This window comes from Oncorhynchus nerka, linkage group LG3, assembly GCF_034236695.1.
Source record: "Oncorhynchus nerka isolate Pitt River linkage group LG3, Oner_Uvic_2.0, whole genome shotgun sequence".
NCBI classification, from domain to species: Eukaryota; Metazoa; Chordata; class Actinopteri; order Salmoniformes; family Salmonidae; genus Oncorhynchus; species Oncorhynchus nerka.
This window is the reverse complement of record NC_088398.1, coordinates 1,114,133-1,134,379: the sequence shown is the minus strand read 5'-3', so window position 1 is coordinate 1,134,379 and position 20,247 is coordinate 1,114,133. Positions and strand designations below refer to the sequence as shown.

The 20,247-nt window shown below is 36.8% G+C and overlaps 1 protein-coding gene across 2 annotated transcripts in view; it reads left to right on the top strand.

Moving 5' to 3' along the window:
* The first annotated feature begins 1,702 nt into the window (after positions 1–1,702).
* The window catches only part of LOC115127454 (phospholipid-transporting ATPase ID-like), a 233,356-nt gene continuing 214,811 nt past the window's right edge, over positions 1,703–20,247 (top strand). For both annotated transcript variants that reach the window (XM_065006880.1, XM_065006872.1), the window contains exon 1: positions 1,703–1,891. The gene's annotated coding sequence lies outside the window, so the exon portion shown is untranslated. The remainder of the gene's footprint in view (positions 1,892–20,247) is intronic.

Below are 20,247 nucleotides of genomic sequence, written 5' to 3'. Positions count from 1 at the left end.
AATGTTAGAATACCTTAACTTCCTGTTAAGTTTCATTGGTGTTACCTAAACAATCAAACCAAGAATCAATAACCAGAAACTATCACAAAACTTTTACGATTCAACTTTTCAGACCTGAATATCTTACAGCCAAATATAGCCCAGTGAGCGTGACTAACTCCCCTCCAACCACGTTCTGAGAGAGAAAACATATTTCAACCCTGCAGGCGCGACACAAAACGCAGAAATAAAAATATAAATCATGCCTTACCTTTGACAAGCTTCTTCTGTTGGCACTCCTATATGTCCCATAAACATCACAAATGGTCCTTTTGTTCGATTAATTCCTTCATATATATCCAAAATGTCAATTTATTTGGCGCGTTTGATCCAGAAAAACACCTGTAAACTTTGCCAAAACATTTCAAACTACTTTTGTAATACAACTTTAGGTATTTTTTAAAAGTAAATAATCAATAAAATTGAAGACGGGATGATCTGTGTTCAATACAGGAAGAAAACAAACTGACGCTACCTTTCTGGTCTATACAAACTGACGCCTCTATCTAACAGTACACTTGAAGTGACCCTCGTTTTGAACAGGGCTACTTTTTCATTACACAAAGGAATAACCTCAACCAATTTCTAAAGACTGGTGACATCCAGTGGAAGTGGTAGGAACTGCAAGAAGGTCCCTTAGAAATCTGGATTCCCAGTGAAACCCATTCTTGGGGGCTATGGTAGGCGAGGCTCTTCATTGAGCTGCACCACCCACCACTGCAACTGGAGTCCGATGGGCTCTATCTGGAGAACAAGATGGCGCCCGGTCTGGAGGCAATGGACCTGGGCCTGAAGTCATTCCCCAAGGACATACGATCTCAATCTCTAGCTGTTATACAGCTGGACATAGAGAAGGTTGCCCATCTGGAGGAGAAAGTCAGCCATCTTATCTGTACTCCTCTCCTCTCTCTCTCTATCTCTCTCTCTCTCTCTCCATCTGCCTGTTCTCTCTTTCTCCTGAACTTGTTCTTCCCTTCGTCCTTCTACCTTGCTTCTGTCCTTCTCAACATATTCCTACATTTTCCCCTCCTAATTCCTGCTTTAGTACTCTATTGATTTGTAATTTGATGATGAAGAAAGGTGTGTGTGTTTGAGGAATATGGTTGTATGAGAGTGCTTATTTGTACAGTTTTGGCCATTGTAGTCAAAAGTTATAGTGTACGCGTTGAGATTGTTTTGGGCTGTGTTTTGTGAGTTCAGAATAAATTAAATATAAAATATTGATTTGATTTGTAGCTATGAATATCAAAAGCTGGAGAAAAAAATCGCTGCAGCTTTGGTGCTGATGTTGCGCCCCAAAATATAGGCTGTTGCTGTTACCGACCAGCGACAGCAGGGGGCGCTATGAGATAAATAATATAAAGCACATGGCTGAAAGGCTGTTGTTCAATAATAACCTTCAAATGCAATATTGAGGCGGGAGGATTTGTGAAATTATGGTGACAAAAAAGGAACACTCAAAAGTTCCCCAAACTGTAATAACTAGATGTCGACATTGTTGAATAATTAAAATAAAAAATAAAGTATCTCCCTGAGATTACAAAGAGGATAGTCTGTTTCCTCATGAGATGAAATTATAAAAATTGCTTGAATATGCGTAGGAGGGTGGTCGAAGTAAGCATCGCCCCTCCTTCCTGTTTCTCTCCCTGGCTGGAGACAGAAAAGCTCTTTCACCTCGCCAGCATGTCTGTGTATCAGCACGGCGCATCCACAGTGCCTGCCTGTATCCTGTACCTCCGTGGACTTACTAACAAGGGCAGGCGTGACATCAACACTCAAACAGCAGCATGAACCCAGCGAGAGGACTTGGATGTTGCTGACAGAAATGTGCACATAGCGTGGACTTGAAAAGGTAGGTTCCATAGCCAGCCAGTCGACAAATGTAGGCTAGCCAGCTAAACAATTGAATTTCAGGTTCTTTGTTTATTTCGCAGAGATTCTGATTGAGCTAGTTTAGCTAGCCATTAACAATGCCTAATAATTGTTGCCTGCACTTCAAATGTTCTTACCACACCTGTGTATAAACTTTGACCTGTTTAGGTCCTACTGTTGTTTGATAACTTGTGAATAATTATGGGTACCTTTGTTTTGTTGAGTTATTGCGCTTCACACTGGCTGTGCAAGTATAAACCTCTTCCTGAATAAACTTTGCATATGCTATGCTATAAGGGCTATAGTAACTAGCTAGTCAGATTTATTACACCCTTTACTATTTTTTGTTATTGATACTGTTAACTACTTGAACTAATAACTATGTTATTACATGCTAATAATGTCACGTTATGTATCTAATTTGGTTATTTAGGCAGTGTCTTTTATATATATTGGGTCAATAGGTGATTCATGGTGATGCAGGGATTGGTTGCTTTAATATCCTCAAATTCTTATACGTCAGTCTCCAGTGAGAGTTGAGTGGAATTCTGAGCAGCAGCCAAGAAAGGTGATTCGATATTCAGCATGTCCCTGGTGTTACATACTCCCCTATCTGCCCTCCTACCTGCCTGCCTCGTACTGGCCCTGCTCCCCTATCTGCCCTCCTACCTGCCTGCCTCGTACTGGCCCTGCTCCCCTATCTGCCCTCCTACCTGCCTGCCTCGTACTGGCCCTGCTCCCCTATCTGCCCTCCTACCTGCCTGCCTCGTACTGGCCCTGCTCCCCTATCTGCCCTCCTACCTGCCTGCCTCATACTGGCCCTGCTCCCCTATCTGCCCTCCTACCTGCCCTCCTACCTGCTCCCCTGCATCCCTACCTGCCCTTCTACCTCCATTCCTTCCTGCCCTCCTACCTGCCTGCCTCATTCCGGTCCTACCTCCCTGCCTGCCTCCTTCTGGTCCTACCTCCCTGCCTGCCTCCTTCTGGTCCTACCTCCCTGCCTGCCTCATTCCGGCCCTACCTTCCCGCCATAAGGGCACTGCAGTCCACAGGGTTATACAAGGAGCCTGAAGGAGAGTGGGAAAGGGAGGGAGGGAAAACGTAAGGGAGGGAGGGGAGGTAGTTTATTTTCATTTCATATTGTTTAATCTGGCACTCAGCCCAAACCATTCGCTTGTCCTGTTTTGATCTTTAAATATACAGTGGGAGAAAAAGTAGGAAGGTTATGAGTGGAGAGAAGAGAGCAGAAAGAGACAGGGGATTGGTGAAAGAGAGGTAGGTATGGAGGGAATTGGTGAGATGAACGGAGAGGTATAGGAGATGGGGGAGAGAGAACAGAATGTACACAGAGAGAGAGATAGAGACTGGTGTATGTATCTGAAAGCTGATCTGTCCCACTCAGAGAGCAGTTCTTTCTGTGGACTATTGATTTAGGCCCGACCACCATCTCCCTCAGTCTACCAGTTCTAGAACCCTAGACGTTGTCTGTAGATACAGACCTAGGATCAGTTTACCATCCCCTAATCCTAACCCCAACCATAGGGATCAAAATACAAAAATCATTTCATCCACCCTTTGTTTTCCTACAGTATCAGTACAGATGAAGGAAAGGAGATGAGGAGTAACAGTATTAAAGCTTTGACACAAAACAGTTCTAAACAACAGTTCTAAACAACAGTTCCAAACAACAGTTCTAAACAACAGTTCTAAACAACAGTTCCAAACAACAGTTCTAAACAACAGTTCCAAACAACAGTTCTAAACAACAGTTCTAAACAACAGTTCCACACAACAGTTCTAAACAACAGTTCCAAACAACAGTTCTAAACAACAGTTCTAAACAACAGTTCCACACAACAGTTCTAAACAACAGTTCCACACAACAGTTCTAAACAACAGTTCTAAACAACAGTTCCAAACAACAGTTCTAAACAACAGTTCCAAACAACAGTTCTAAACAACAGTTCTAAACAACAGTTCCAAACAACAGTTCTAAACAACAGTTCCAAACAACAGTTCTAAACAACAGTTCTAAACAACAGTTCCACACAACAGTTCTAAACAACAGTTCTAAACAACAGTTCCAAACAACAATTCTAAACAACAGTTCTAAACAACAGTTCCTAGCAACAGTTCTAAACAACAGTTCCAAACAACAGTTCTAAACAACAGTTCCAAACAACAGTTCTAAACAACAGTTCCAAACAACAGTTCTAAACAACAGTTCCAAACAACAGTTCTAAACAACAGTTCTAAACAACAGTTCTAAACAACAGTTCCACACAACAGTTCTAAACAACAGTTCTAAACAACAGTTCTAAACAACAGTTCCAAACAACAGTTCTAAACAACAGTTCCTAGCAACAGTTCTAAACAACAGTTCCAAACAACAGTTCTAAACAACAGTTCCAAACAACAGTTCTAAACAACAGTTCTAAATAACAGTTCTAAACAACAGTTCCACACAACAGTTCCACACAACAGTTCTAAACAACAGTTCTAAACAACAGTTCCAAACAACAGTTCTAAACAACAGTTCCACACAACAGTTCTAAACAACAGTTCAAACAACAGTTCTAAACAACAGTTCTAAACAACAGTTCTAAACAACAGTTCCACACAACAGTTCTAAACAAAAGTTCCAAACAACAGTTCTAAACAACAGTTCCACACAACAGTTCCAAACAACAGTTCCACACAAGAGTTCCAAACAACAGTTCTAAACAACAGTTCCAAACACAAACAGCAGTTCCAAACAACAGTTCCAACAACAGTTCCAAACAACAGTTCTAAACAACAGTTCTAAACAACAGTTCCACACAACAGTTCTAAACAACAGTTCCAAACAACAGTTCCAAACAGCAGTTCTAAACAACAGTTCTAAACAACAGTTCTAAACAACAGTTCCACACAACAGTTCTAAACAACAGTTCTAAACAACAGTTCTAAACAACAGTTCTAAACAACAGTTCTAAACAACAGTTCCAAACAACAGTTCTAAACAACAGTTCTAAACAACAGTTCTAAACAACAGTTCCAAACAACAGTTCTAAACAACAGTTCTAAACAACAGTTCCTAACAACAGTTCTAAACAACAGTTCCAAACAACAGTTCTAAACAACAGTTCCAAACAACAGTTCTAAACAACAGTTCTAAACAACAGTTCTAAACAACAGTTCCACACAACAGTTCCAAACAACAGTTCTAAACAACAGTTCTAAACAACAGTTCCAAACAACAGTTCTAAACAACAGTTCCACACAACAGTTCTAAACAACAGTTCCAAACAACAGTTCTAAACAACAGTTCCAAACAACAGTTCTAAACAAAGTTCCAAACAACAGTTCTAAACAACAGTTCCAAACAACAGTTCCAAACAACAGTTCCACACAACAGTTCCAAACAACAGTTCTAAACAACAGTTCCACACAACAGTTCTAAACAACAGTTCCAAACAACAGTTCTAAACAACAACAGTTCTAAACAACAGTTCCAAACAACAGTTCCAAACAACAGTTCTAAACAACAGTTCTAAACAACAGTTCCAAACAACAGTTCTAAACAACAGTTCCAAACAACAGTTCTAAACAACAGTTCTAAACAACAGTTCCAAACAACAGTTCTAAACAACAGTTCTAAACAACAGTTCTAAACAACAGTTCCAAACAACAGTTCTAAACAACAGTTCTAAACAACAGTTCCACACAACAGTTCTAAACAACAGTTCCAAACAACAGTTCCAAACAACAGTTCTAAACAACAGTTCCACACAACAGTTCTAAACAACAGTTCCAAACAACAGTTCCAAACAACAGTTCTAAACAACAGTTCTAAACAACAGTTCCAAACAACAGTTCTTCTAAACAACAGTTCTAAACAACAGTTCTAAACAACAGTTCTAAACAACAGTTCCAACAACAGTTCTAAACAACAGTTCTAAACAACAGTTCTAAACAACAGTTCTAAACAACAGTTCTAAACAACAGTTCTAAACAACAGTTCTAAACAACAGTTCTAAACAACAGTTCTAAACAACAGTTCCAAACAACAGTTCTAAACAACAGTTCTAAACAACAGTTCTAAACAACAGTTCCAAACAACAGTTCTAAACAACAGTTCTAAACAACAGTTCTAAACAACAGTTCTAAACAACAGTTCCAAACAACAGTTCTAAACAACAGTTCTAAACAACAGTTCCAAACAACAGTTCTAAACAACAGTTCCAAACAACAGTTCTAAACAACAGTTCCAAACAACAGTTCCAAACAACAGTTCAAACAACAGTTCCAAACAACAGTTCTAAACAACAGTTCCAAACAACAGTTCCAAACAACAGTTCTAAACAACAGTTCTAAACAACAGTTCCAAACAACAGTTCCACACAACAGTTCTAAACAACAGTTCAAACAACAGTTCCAAACAACAGTTCTAAACAACAGTTCCAAACAACAGTTCTAAACAACAGTTCTAAACAACAGTTCTAAACACAGTTCTAAACAACAGTTCCAAACAACAGTTCTAAACAACAGTTCCAAACAACAGTTCCAAACAACAGTTCTAAACAACAGTTCTAAACAACAGTTCTAAACAACAGTTCTAAACAACAGTTCTAAACAACAGTTCTAAAACAGTTCTAAACAGTTCTAAACAACAGTTCTAAACAACAGTTCTAAACAACAGTTCTAAACAACAGTTCTAAACAACAGTTCCAAACAGTTCTAAACAACAGTTCTAAACAACAGTTCTAAACAACAGTTCTAAACAACAGTTCTAAACAACAGTTCTAAACAACAGTTCCAAACAACAGTTCTAAACAACAGTTCTAAACAACAGTTCTAAACAACAGTTCCAAACAACAGTTCTAAACAACAGTTCCAAACAACAGTTCTAAACAACAGTTCTAAACAACAGTTCTAAACAACAGTTCCAAACAACAGTTCTAAACAACAGTTCCAAACAACAGTTCTAAACAACAGTTCCAAACAACAGTTCCAAACAACAGTTCTAAACAACAGTTCTAAACAACAGTTCCAAACAACAGTTCTAAACAACAGTTCCAAACAACAGTTCTAAACAACAGTTCTAAACAACAGTTCTAAACAACAGTTCCAAACAACAGTTCCAAACAACAGTTCCAAACAACAGTTCTAAACAACAGTTCCACACAACAGTTCTAAACAACAGTTCTAACAACAGTTCTAAACAACAGTTCCAACACAACAGTTCCAAACAACAGTTCTAAACAACAGTTCCAAACAACAGTTCCAAACAACAGTTCCAAACAACAGTTCCAAACAACAGTTCCAAACAACAGTTCTAAACAACAGTTCCAAACAACAGTTCTAAACAACAGTTCCACACAACAGTTCTAAACAACAGTTCTAAACAACAGTTCCAAACAGTTCTAAACAACAGTTCCAAACAACAGTTCTAAACAACAGTTCTAAACAACAGTTCCAAACAACAGTTCTAAACAACAGTTCTAAACAACAGTTCCAAACAACAGTTCTAAAACAACAGTTCCAAACAACAGTTCTAAACAACAGTTCCACACAACAGTTCCAAACAACAGTTCCAAACAACAGTTCTAAACAACAGTTCCAAACAACAGTTCTAAACAACAGTTCCAAACAACAGTTCTAAACAACAGTTCAGTTCTAAACAACAGTTCTAAACAACAGTTCCAAACAACAGTTCTAAACAACAGTTCCAAACAACAGTTCTAAACAACAGTTCTAAACAACAGTTCTAAACAACAGTTCTAAACAACAGTTCTAAACAACAGTTCCAAACAACAGTTCTAAACAACAGTTCTAAACAACAGTTCTAAACAACAGTTCTAAACAACAGTTCTAAACAACAGTTCCAAACAGTTCTAAACAACAGTTCTAAACAACAGTTCTAAACAACAGTTCCAAACAACAGTTCTAAACAACAGTTCCAAACAACAGTTCTAAACAACAGTTCCAAACAACAGTTCTAAACAACAAAACAGTTCTAAACAACAGTTCCAAACAACAGTTCCAAACAACAGTTCTAAACAACAGTTCTAAACAACAGTTCTAAACAACAGTTCTAAACAACAGTTCCAAACAACAGTTCCAAACAACAGTTCTAAACAACAGTTCTAAACAACAGTTCCAAACAACAGTTCTAAACAACAGTTCTAAACAACAGTTCCAAACAACAGTTCTAAACAACAGTTCTAAACAACAGTTCTAAACAACAGTTCCAAACAACAGTTCTAAACAACAGTTCCAAACAACAGTTCTAAACAACAGTTCCAAACAACAGTTCCAAACAAAGTTCTAAACAACAGTTCCAAACAACAGTTCTAAACAACAGTTCCACACAACAGTTCTAAACAACAGTTCCAAACAACAGTTCTAAACAACAGTTCCAAACAACAGTTCTAAACAACAGTTCTAAACAACAGTTCCAACAACAGTTCTAAACAACAGTTCCAAACAACAGTTCTAAACAACAGTTCCAAACAACAGTTCTAAACAACAGTTCTAAACAACAGTTCCAAACAACAGTTCCAAACAACAGTTCCAAACAACAGTTCTAAACAACAGTTCCAAACAACAGTTCTAAACAACAGTTCTAAACAACAGTTCTAAACAACAGTTCCAAACAACAGTTCTAAACAACAGTTCTAAACAACAGTTCCAAACAACAGTTCTAAACAACAGTTCCAAACAACAGTTCTAAACAACAGTTCCAAACAACAGTTCTAAACAACAGTTCAAACAACAGTTCCAAACAACAGTTCTAAACAACAGTTCTAAACAACAGTTCCAACAACAGTTCTAAACAACAGTTCTAAACAACAGTTCTAAACAACAGTTCCAAACAACAGTTCTAAACAACAGTTCTAAACAACAGTTCAACAACAGTTCTAAACAACAGTTCTAAACAACAGTTCTAAACAACAGTTCTAAACAACAGTTCCAAACAACAGTTCCAAACAACAGTTCTAAACAACAGTTCCAAACAACAGTTCCAAACAACAGTTCTAAACAACAGTTCTAAACAACAGTTCCAAACAACAGTTCTAAACAACAGTTCCAAACAACAGTTCTAAACAACAGTTCTAAACAACAGTTCCAAACAACAGTTCCAAACAACAGTTCCAAACAACAGTTCTAAACAACAGTTCCAAACAACAGTTCTAAACAACAGTTCTAAACAACAGTTCCAAACAACAGTTCTAAACAACAGTTCTAAACAACAGTTCTAAACAACAGTTCTAAACAACAGTTCTAAACAACAGTTCTAAACAACAGTTCCAAACAACAGTTCTAAACAACAGTTCCAAACAACAGTTCTAAACAACAGTTCCAAACAACAGTTCTAAACAACAGTTCCAAACAACAGTTCTAAACAACAGTTCCAAACAACAGTTCCAAACAACAGTTCCAAACAACAGTTCCACACAACAGTTCTAAACAACAGTTCCACACAACAGTTCTAAAGAAGAGTTCCACACAACAGTTCTAAACAACAGTTCCACACAACAGTTCTAAACAACAGTTCCAAACAACAGTTCTAAACAACAGTTCCAAACAACAGTTCTAAACAACAGTTCTAAACAATAGTTCCAAACAACAGTTCCAAACAACAGTTCCAAACAACAGTTCTAAACAACAGTTCCACACAACAGTTCTAAACAACCATTCTAAACAACAGTTCTAAACAACAGTTCCAAACAACATTTCTAAACAACAGTTCTAAACAACAGTTCCTAGCAACAGTTCTAAACAACAGTTCCAAACAACAGTTCTAAACAACAGTTCCAAACAACAGTTCTAAACAACAGTTCCAAACAACAGTTCCAAACAACATTTCTAAACAACAGTTCCAAACAACAGTTCTAAACAACAGTTCCAAACAACAGTTCTAAACAACAGTTCTATTCAACAGTTCCAAACAACAGTTCTAAACAACAGTTCCAAACAACAGTTCCAAACAACAGTTCTAAACAACAGTTCTAAACAACAGTTCCACACAACAGTTCTAAACAACAGTTCTAAACAACCGTTCTAAACAACAGTTCTAAACAACAGTTCTAAACAACAGTTCCAAACAACAGTTCTAAACAACAGTTCCTAGCAACAGTTCTAAACAACAGTTCCAAACAACAGTTCTAAACAACAGTTCTAAAGAACAGTTCCACACAACAGTTCCACACAACAGTTCTAAACAACAGTTCTAAACAACAGTTCTAAACAGCAGTTCTAAACAACAGTTCCACACAACAGTTCTAAACAAAAGTTCCAAACAACAGTTCCAAACAACAGTTCTAAACAAAAGTTCCAAACAACAGTTCTAAACAACAGTTCCACACAACAGTTCCACACAAGAGTTCCAAACAACAGTTCTAAACAACAGTTCCACACAGCAGTTCTAAACAACAGTTCCAAACAACAGTTCCAAACAACAGTTCCAAACAACAGTTCCACACAAGAGTTCCAAACAACAGTTCTAAACAACAGTTCCACACAGCAGTTCTAAACAACAGTTCCAAACAACAGTTCCAAACAACAGTTCCAAACAACAGTTCCACACAACAGTTCCAAACAACAGTTCTAAACAACAGTTCCACACAGCAGTTCTAAACAACAGTTCCAAACAACAGTTCTAAACAACAGTTCTAAACAACAGTTCTAAACAACAGTTCTAAACAAGTTCAGTTCTAAACAACAGTTCTAAACAACAGTTCTAAACAGCAGTTCTAAACAACAGTTCCACACAACAGTTCTAAACAAAAGTTCCAAACAGTTCCAAACAACAGTTCTAAACAAAAGTTCCAAACAACAGTTCTAAACAACAGTTCCAAACAACAGTTCTAAACAACAGTTCCAAACAACAGTTCTAAACAACAGTCCCAAACAACAGTTCTAAACAACAGTTCCACCAAACAGTTCCACACAACAGTTCTAAACAACAGTTCCACACAACAGTTCTAAACAACAGTTCTAAAGAACAGTTCCACACAACAGTTCTAAACAACAGTTCCACACAACAGTTCTAAACAACAGTTCCAAACAACAGTTCTAAACAACAGTTCCAAACAACAGTTCTAAACAACAGTTCTATTCAACAGTTCCAAACAACAGTTCTAAACAACAGTTCCACACAGCAGTTCCAAACAACAGTTCTAAACAACAGTTCTAAACAACAGTTCCAAACAACAGTTCTAAACAACAGTTCTAAATAAAAGTTCTAAACAACAGTTCCACACAACAGTTCCACACAACAGTTCTAAACAACAGTTCCACACAACAGTTCTAAACAACAGTTCTAAACAACAGTTCCACACAACAGTTCTAAACAAAAGTTCCAAACAACAGTTCCACACAACAGTTCCACACAACAGTTCTAAACAACAGTTCCACACAACAGTTCTAAACAACAGTTCCTAGCAACAGTTCTAAACAACAGTTCCAAACAACAGTTCTAAACAACAGTTCCAAACAACAGTTCTAAACAACAGTCCCAACAACAGTTCTAAACAACAGTTCCACCAAACAGTTCCACACAACAGTTCTAAACAACAGTTCCACACAACAGTTCTAAACAGTTCTAAAACAGTTCCAAACAACAGTTCTAAACAACAGTTCTAAAGAACAGTTCCACACAACAGTTCTAAACAACAGTTCCAAACAACAGTTCTAAACAACAGTTCCAAACAACAGTTCTAAACAACAGTTCTAAACAACAGTTCCAAACAACAGTTCTAAACAACAGTTCCAAACAACAGTTCCAAACAACAGTTCTAAACAACAGTTCTAAACAACAGTTCCACACAAGTTCTAAACAACAGTTCTAAACAACAGTTCTAAACAACAGTTCTAAACAACAGTTCTTCTAAACAACAGTTCCAAACAACAGTTCTAAACAACAGTTCCTAGCAACAGTTCTAAACAACAGTTCTAAACAACAGTTCCAAACAACAGTTCTAAACAACAGTTCCAAACAACAGTTCTAAACAACAGTTCCAAACAACAGTTCTAAACAACAGTTCCAAACAACAGTTCTAAACAACAGTTCTAAATAACAGTTCTAAACAACAGTTCCAAACAACAGTTCCAAACAACAGTTCCAAACAACAGTTCTAAAGAACAGTTCCACACAACAGTTCTAAACAACAGTTCTAAACAACAGTTCCAAACAACAGTTCTAAACAACAGTTCCAAACAACAGTTCTAAACAACAGTTCTAAACAACAGTTCTAAACAACAGTTCCACACAACAGTTCTAAACAACAGTTCCAAACAACAGTTCCAAACAGCAGTTCTAAACAACAGTTCCACACAACAGTTCTAAACAAAAGTTCCAAACAACAGTTCCAAACAACAGTTCTAAACAAACGTTCCAAACAACAGTTCTAAACAACAGTTCCACACACAAAACAGTTCCAAACAACAGTTCCAACACAACAGTTCCAAACAACAGTTCTAAACAACAGTTCCACACAGCAGTTCTAAACAACAGTTCCAAACAACAGTTCCAAACAACAGTTCCAAACAACAGTTCCAAACAACAGTTCTAAACAACAGTTCCACACAGCAGTTCTAAACAACAGTTCCAAACAACAGTTCCAAACAACAGTTCCAAACAACAGTTCCAAACAACAGTTCTAAACAACAGTTCTAAACAACAGTTCTAAACAACAGTTCCAAACAACAGTTCTAAACAAAGTTCCAAACAACAGTTCCAAACAACAGTTCTAAACAAAAGTTCTAAACAACAGTTCTAAACAACAGTTCCAAACAACAGTTCTAAACAACAGTTCCAGTTCTAAACAACAGTTCCAAACAACAGTTCTAAACAACAGTTCCAAACAACAGTTCCAAACAACAGTTCTAAACAACAGTTCCAAACAACAGTTCTAAACAACAGTTCCAAACAACAGTTCTAAACAACAGTTCCAAACAACAGTTCTAAACAACAGTTCTAAACAACAGTTCCAAACAACAGTTCTAAACAACAGTTCCAAACAGTTCCAAACAACAGTTCTAAACAACAGTTCTAAACAACAGTTCCAAACAACAGTTCTAAACAACAGTTCTAAACAACAGTTCTAAACAACCGTTCTAAACAACAGTTCTAAACAACAGTTCTAAACAACAGTTCCTAGCAACAGTTCTAAACAACAGTTCCAAACAACAGTTCCAAACAACAGTTCTAAACAACAGTTCCAAACAACAGTTCTAAACAACAGTTCTAAACAACAGTTCTAAACAACAGTTCCAAACAACAGTTCTAAACAAAAGTTCCAAACAACAGTTCTAAACAACAGTTCCACACAACAGTTCCAAACAACAGTTCCACACAAGAGTTCCAAACAACAGTTCTAAACAACAGTTCCACACAGCAGTTCTAAACAACAGTTCCAAACAACAGTTCCAAACAACAGTTCCACACAACAGTTCCAAACAACAGTTCTAAACAACAGTTCCAAACAGCAGTTCTAAACAACAGTTCTAAACAACAGTTCTAAACAACAGTTCCACACAACAGTTCTAAACAACAGTTCTAAACAACAGTTCTAAACAACAGTTCTAAACAACAGTTCCACACAACAGTTCTAAACAAAAGTTCCAAACAACAGTTCCAAACAACAGTTCTAAACAACAGTTCCAAACAACAGTTCTAAACAACAGTCCCAAACAACAGTTCTAAACAACAGTTCCACCAAACAGTTCCACACAACAGTTCTAAACAACAGTTCCACACAACAGTTCTAAACAACAGTTCTAAAGAACAGTTCCACACAACAGTTCTAAACAACAGTTCCAAACAACAGTTCTAAACAACAGTTCCAAACAACAGTTCTAAACAACAGTTCCAAACAACAGTTCTAAACAACAGTTCTAAACAACAGTTCCAAACAACAGTTCTAAACAACAGTTCCAAACAACAGTTCCAAACAACAGTTCTAAACAACAGTTCTAAACAACAGTTCCAAACAACAGTTCTAAACAACAGTTCTAAACAACAGTTCTAAACAACAGTTCTAAACAACAGTTCCAAACAACAGTTCTAAACAACAGTTCCTAGCAACAGTTCTAAACAACAGTTCCAAACAACAGTTCCAAACAACAGTTCTAAACAACAGTTCCAAACAACAGTTCTAAACAACAGTTCTAAACAACAGTTCTAAACAGCAGTTCTAAACAACAGTTCCACACAACAGTTCTAAACAAAAGTTCCAAACAACAGTTCCAAACAACAGTTCTAATCAAAAGTTCCAAACAACAGTTCTAAACAACAGTTCCACACAACAGTTCCAAACAACAGTTCCACACAAGAGTTCCAAACAACAGTTCTAAACAACAGTTCCACACAGCAGTTCTAAACAACAGTTCTAAACAACAGTTCCAAACAACAATTCTAAACAACAGTTCCACACAAGAGTTCCAAACAACAGTTCTAAACAACAGTTCCACACAGCAGTTCTAAACAACAGTTCCAAAACAACAGTTCTAAACAACAGTTCCACACAGCAGTTCTAAACAACAGTTCCAAACAACAGTTCTAAACAACAGTTCTAAACAACAGTTCCACACAACAGTTCTAAACAACAGTTCTAAACAACAGTTCTAAACAGCAGTTCTAAACAACAGTTCCACACAACAGTTCTAAACAAAAGTTCCAAACAGTTCCAAACAACAGTTCTAAACAAAAGTTCCAAACAACAGTTCTAAACAACAGTTCCAAACAACAGTTCTAAACAACAGTTCCAAACAACAGTTCTAAACAACAGTTCCAAACAACAGTTCTAAACAACAGTTCCAAACAGTTCCAACAGTTCTAAACAACAGTTCCACACAACAGTTCTAAACAACAGTTCTAAACAACAGTTCCAAACAACAGTTCTAAACAACAGTTCCAAACAACAGTTCTAAACAACAGTTCCAAACAACAGTTCTAAACAACAGTTCCAAACAACAGTTCTAAACAACAGTTCTATTCAACAGTTCAAACAACAGTTCTAAACAACAGTTCCACACAGCAGTTCCAAACAACAGTTCTAAACAACAGTTCTAAACAACAGTTCCAAACAACAGTTCTAAACAACAGTTCTAAATAAAAGTTCTAAACAACAGTTCCACACAACAGTTCCACACAACAGTTCTAAACAACAGTTCCACACAACAGTTCTAAACAACAGTTCTAAACAACAGTTCCACACAACAGTTCTAAACAAAAGTTCCAAACAACAGTTCCACACAACAGTTCCACACAACAGTTCTAAACAACAGTTCCACACAACAGTTCTAAACAACAGTTCCTAGCAACAGTTCTAAACAACAGTTCCAAACAACAGTTCTAAACAACAGTTCCAAACAACAGTTCTAAACAACAGTCCCAACAACAGTTCTAAACAACAGTTCCACCAAACAGTTCCACACAACAGTTCTAAACAACAGTTCCACACAACAGTTCTAAACAACAGTTCTAAAGAACAGTTCCACACAACAGTTCTAAACAACAGTTCCAAACAACAGTTCTAAACAACAGTTCCAAACAACAGTTCTAAACAACAGTTCTATTCAACAGTTCCAAACAACAGTTCTAAACAACAGTTCCAAACAACAGTTCCAAACAACAGTTCTAAACAACAGTTCTAAACAACAGTTCCACACAACAGTTCTAAACAACAGTTCTAAACAACCGTTCTAAACAACAGTTCTAAACAACAGTTCTAAACAACAGTTCCAAACAACAGTTCTAAACAACAGTTCCTAGCAACAGTTCTAAACAACAGTTCCAAACAACAGTTCCAAACAACAGTTCTAAACAACAGTTCCAAACAACAGTTCTAAACAACAGTTCCAAACAACAGTTCTAAACAACAGTTCCAAACAACAGTTCTAAACAACAGTTCTAAATAACAGTTCTAAACAACAGTTCCACACAACAGTTCCACACAACAGTTCTAAACAACAGTTCTAAAGAACAGTTCCACACAACAGTTCTAAACAACAGTTCTAAACAACAGTTCCAAACAACAGTTCTAAACAACAGTTCCACACAACAGTTCTAAACAACAGTTCTAAACAACAGTTCTAAACAACAGTTCCACACAACAGTTCTAAACAACAGTTCTAAACAACAGTTCTAAACAGCAGTTCTAAACAACAGTTCCACACAACAGTTCTAAACAAAAGTTCCAAACAACAGTTCCAAACAACAGTTCTAAACAAAAGTTCCAAACAACAGTTCCAAACAACAGTTCTAAACAAACGTTCCAAACAACAGTTCTAAACAACAGTTCCACACAACAGTTCCAAACAACAGTTCCACACAAGAGTTCCAAACAACAGTTCTAAACAACAGTTCCACACAGCAGTTCTAAACAACAGTTCCAAACAACAGTTCCAAACAACAGTTCCACACAACAGTTCCAAACAACAGTTCTAAACAACAGTTCCACACAGCAGTTCTAAACAACAGTTCCAAACAACAGTTCTAAACAACAGTTCCACACAACAGTTCTAAACAACAGTTCTAAACAACAGTTCTAAACAGCAGTTCTAAACAACAGTTCCACACAACAGTTCTAAACAAAAGTTCCAAACAACAGTTCCAAACAACAGTTCTAAACAAAAGTTCCAAACAACAGTTCTAAACAACAGTTCCAAACAACAGTTCTAAACAACAGTTCCACACAACAGTTCTAAACAACAGTTCCACACAACAGTTCTAAACAACAGTTCTAAAGAACAGTTCCACACAACAGTTCTAAACAACAGTTCCACACAACAGTTCTAAACAACAGTTCCAAACAACAGTTCTAAACAACAGTTCCAAACAACAGTTCTAAACAACAGTTCTATTCAACAGTTCCAAACAACAGTTCTAAACAACAGTTCCAAACAACAGTTCCAAACAACAGTTCTAAACAACAGTTCTAAACAACAGTTCCACACAACAGTTCTAAACAACAGTTCTAAACAACCGTTCTAAACAACAGTTCTAAACAACAGTTCCAAACAACAGTTCTAAACAACAGTTCCTAGCAACAGTTCTAAACAACAGTTCCAAACAACAGTTCCAAACAACAGTTCTAAACAACAGTTCCAAACAACAGTTCTAAACAACAGTTCTAAACAACAGTTCTAAACAAAAGTTCCAAACAACAGTTCTAAACAAACGTTCCAAACAACAGTTCTAAACAACAGTTCCACACAACAGTTCCAAACAACAGTTCCACACAAGAGTTCCAAACAACAGTTCTAAACAACAGTTCCACACAGCAGTTCTAAACAACAGTTCCAAACAACAGTTCCAAACAACAGTTCCACACAACAGTTCCAAACAACAGTTCTAAACAACAGTTCCACACAGCAGTTCTAAACAACAGTTCCAAACAACAGTTCTAAACAACAGTTCCACACAACAGTTCTAAACAACAGTTCTAAACAACAGTTCTAAACAGCAGTTCTAAACAACAGTTCCACACAACAGTTCTAAACAAAAGTTCCAAACAACAGTTCCAAACAACAGTTCTAAACAAAAGTTCCAAACAACAGTTCTAAACAACAGTTCCAAACAACAGTTCTAAACAACAGTTCCACCAAACAGTTCCACACAACAGTTCTAAACAACAGTTCCACACAACAGTTCTAAACAACAGTTCTAAAGAACAGTTCCACACAACAGTTCTAAACAACAGTTCCACACAACAGTTCTAAACAACAGTTCCAAACAACAGTTCTAAACAACAGTTCCAAACAACAGTTCTAAACAACAGTTCTATTCAACAGTTCCAAACAACAGTTCTAAACAACAGTTCCAAACAACAGTTCCAAACAACAGTTCTAAACAACAGTTCTAAACAACAGTTCCACACAACAGTTCTAAACAACAGTTCTAAACAACCGTTCTAAACAACAGTTCTAAACAACAGTTCCAAACAACAGTTCTAAACAACAGTTCCTAGCAACAGTTCTAAACAACAGTTCCAAACAACAGTTCCAAACAACAGTTCTAAACAACAGTTCCAAACAACAGTTCTAAACAACAGTTCTAAACAACAGTTCTAAACAGCAGTTCTAAACAACAGTTCCACACAACAGTTCTAAACAAAAGTTCCAAACAACAGTTCCAAACAACAGTTCTAATCAAAAGTTCCAAACAACAGTTCTAAACAACAGTTCCACACAACAGTTCCAAACAACAGTTCCACACAAGAGTTCCAAACAACAGTTCTAAACAACAGTTCCACACAGCAGTTCTAAACAACAGTTCTAAACAACAGTTCCAAACAACAATTCTAAACAACAGTTCTAACCAACAGTTCCTAGCAACAGTTCTAAACAACAGTTCCAAACAACAGTTCCAAACAATAGTTCTAAACAACAGTTCCAAACAACAGTTCTAAACAACAGTTCCAAACAACAGTTCTAAACAACAGTTCCAAACAACAGTTCTAAACAACAGTTCCACACAACAGTTCCACACAACAGTTCTAAACAACAGTTCCACACAACAGTTCTAAAGAAGAGTTCCACACAACAGTTCTAAACAACAGTTCCACACAACAGTTCTAAACAACAGTTCCAAACAACAGTTCTAAACAACAGTTCCAAACAACAGTTCTAAACAATAGTTCCAAACAACAGTTCCAAACAACAGTTCCAAACAACAGTTCTAAACAACAGTTCCACACAACAGTTCTAAACAACCATTCTAAACAACAGTTCTAAACAACAGTTCCAAACAACATTTCTAAACAACAGTTCTAAACAACAGTTCCTAGCAACAGTTCTAAACAACAGTTCCAAACAACAGTTCCAAACAACAGTTCTAAACAACAGTTCCAAACAACAGTTCTAAACAACAGTTCCAAACAACAGTTCCAAACAACATTTCTAAACAACAGTTCCAAACAACAGTTCTAAACAACAGTTCCAAACAACAGTTCTAAACAACAGTTCTATTCAACAGTTCCAAACAACAGTTCTAAACAACAGTTCCAAACAACAGTTCTAAACAACAGTTCTAAACAACAGTTCCACACAACAGTTCTAAACAACAGTTCTAAACAACCGTTCTAAACAACAGTTCTAAACAACAGTTCCAAACAACAGTTCTAAACAACAGTTCCTAGCAACAGTTCTAAACAACAGTTCCAAACAACAGTTCTAAACAACAGTTCTAAAGAACAGTTCCACACAACAGTTCCACACAACAGTTCTAAACAACAGTTCTAAACAACAGTTCTAAACAGCAGTTCTAAACAACAGTTCCACACAACAGTTCTAAACAAAAGTTCCAAACAACAGTTCCAAACAACAGTTCTAAACAAAAGTTCCAAACAACAGTTCTAAACAACAGTTCCACACAACAGTTCCAAACAACAGTTCCACACAAGAGTTCCAAACAACAGTTCTAAACAACAGTTCCACACAGCAGTTCTAAACAACAGTTCCAAACAACAGTTCCAAACAACAGTTCCAAACAACAGTTCCACACAACAGTTCCAAACAACAGTTCTAAACAACAGTTCCACACAGCAGTTCTAAACAACAGTTCCAAACAACAGTTCCAAACAACAGTTCCAAACAACAGTTCCACACAACAGTTCCAAACAACAGTTCTAAACAACAGTTCCACACAGCAGTTCTAAACAACAGTTCCAAACAACAGTTCTAAACAACAGTTCTAAACAACAGTTCCACACAACAGTTCTAAACAACAGTTCTAAACAACAGTTCTAAACAGCAGTTCTAAACAACAGTTCCACACAACAGTTCTAAACAAAAGTTCCAAACAGTTCCAAACAACAGTTCTAAACAAAAGTTCCAAACAACAGTTCTAAACAACAGTTCCAAACAACAGTTCTAAACAACAGTTCCACACAACAGTTCCAAACAACAGTTCTAAACAAAAGTTCCAAACAACAGTTCTAAACAACAGTTCCAAACAACAGTTCTAAACAACAGTTCCAAACAACAGTTCTAAACAACAGTCCCAAACAACAGTTCTAAACAACAGTTCCAGTTCCAAAACAGTTCTAAACAACAGTTCCACACAACAGTTCTAAACAACAGTTCTAAAGAACAGTTCCACACAACAGTTCTAAACAACAGTTCCACACAACAGTTCTAAACAACAGTTCCAAACAACAGTTCTAAACAACAGTTCCAAACAACAGTTCTAAACAACAGTTCTATTCAACAGTTCCAAACAACAGTTCTAAACAACAGTTCCACACAGCAGTTCCAAACAACAGTTCTAAACAACAGTTCTAAACAACAGTTCCAAACAACAGTTCTAAACAACAGTTCTAAATAAAAGTTCTAAACAACAGTTCC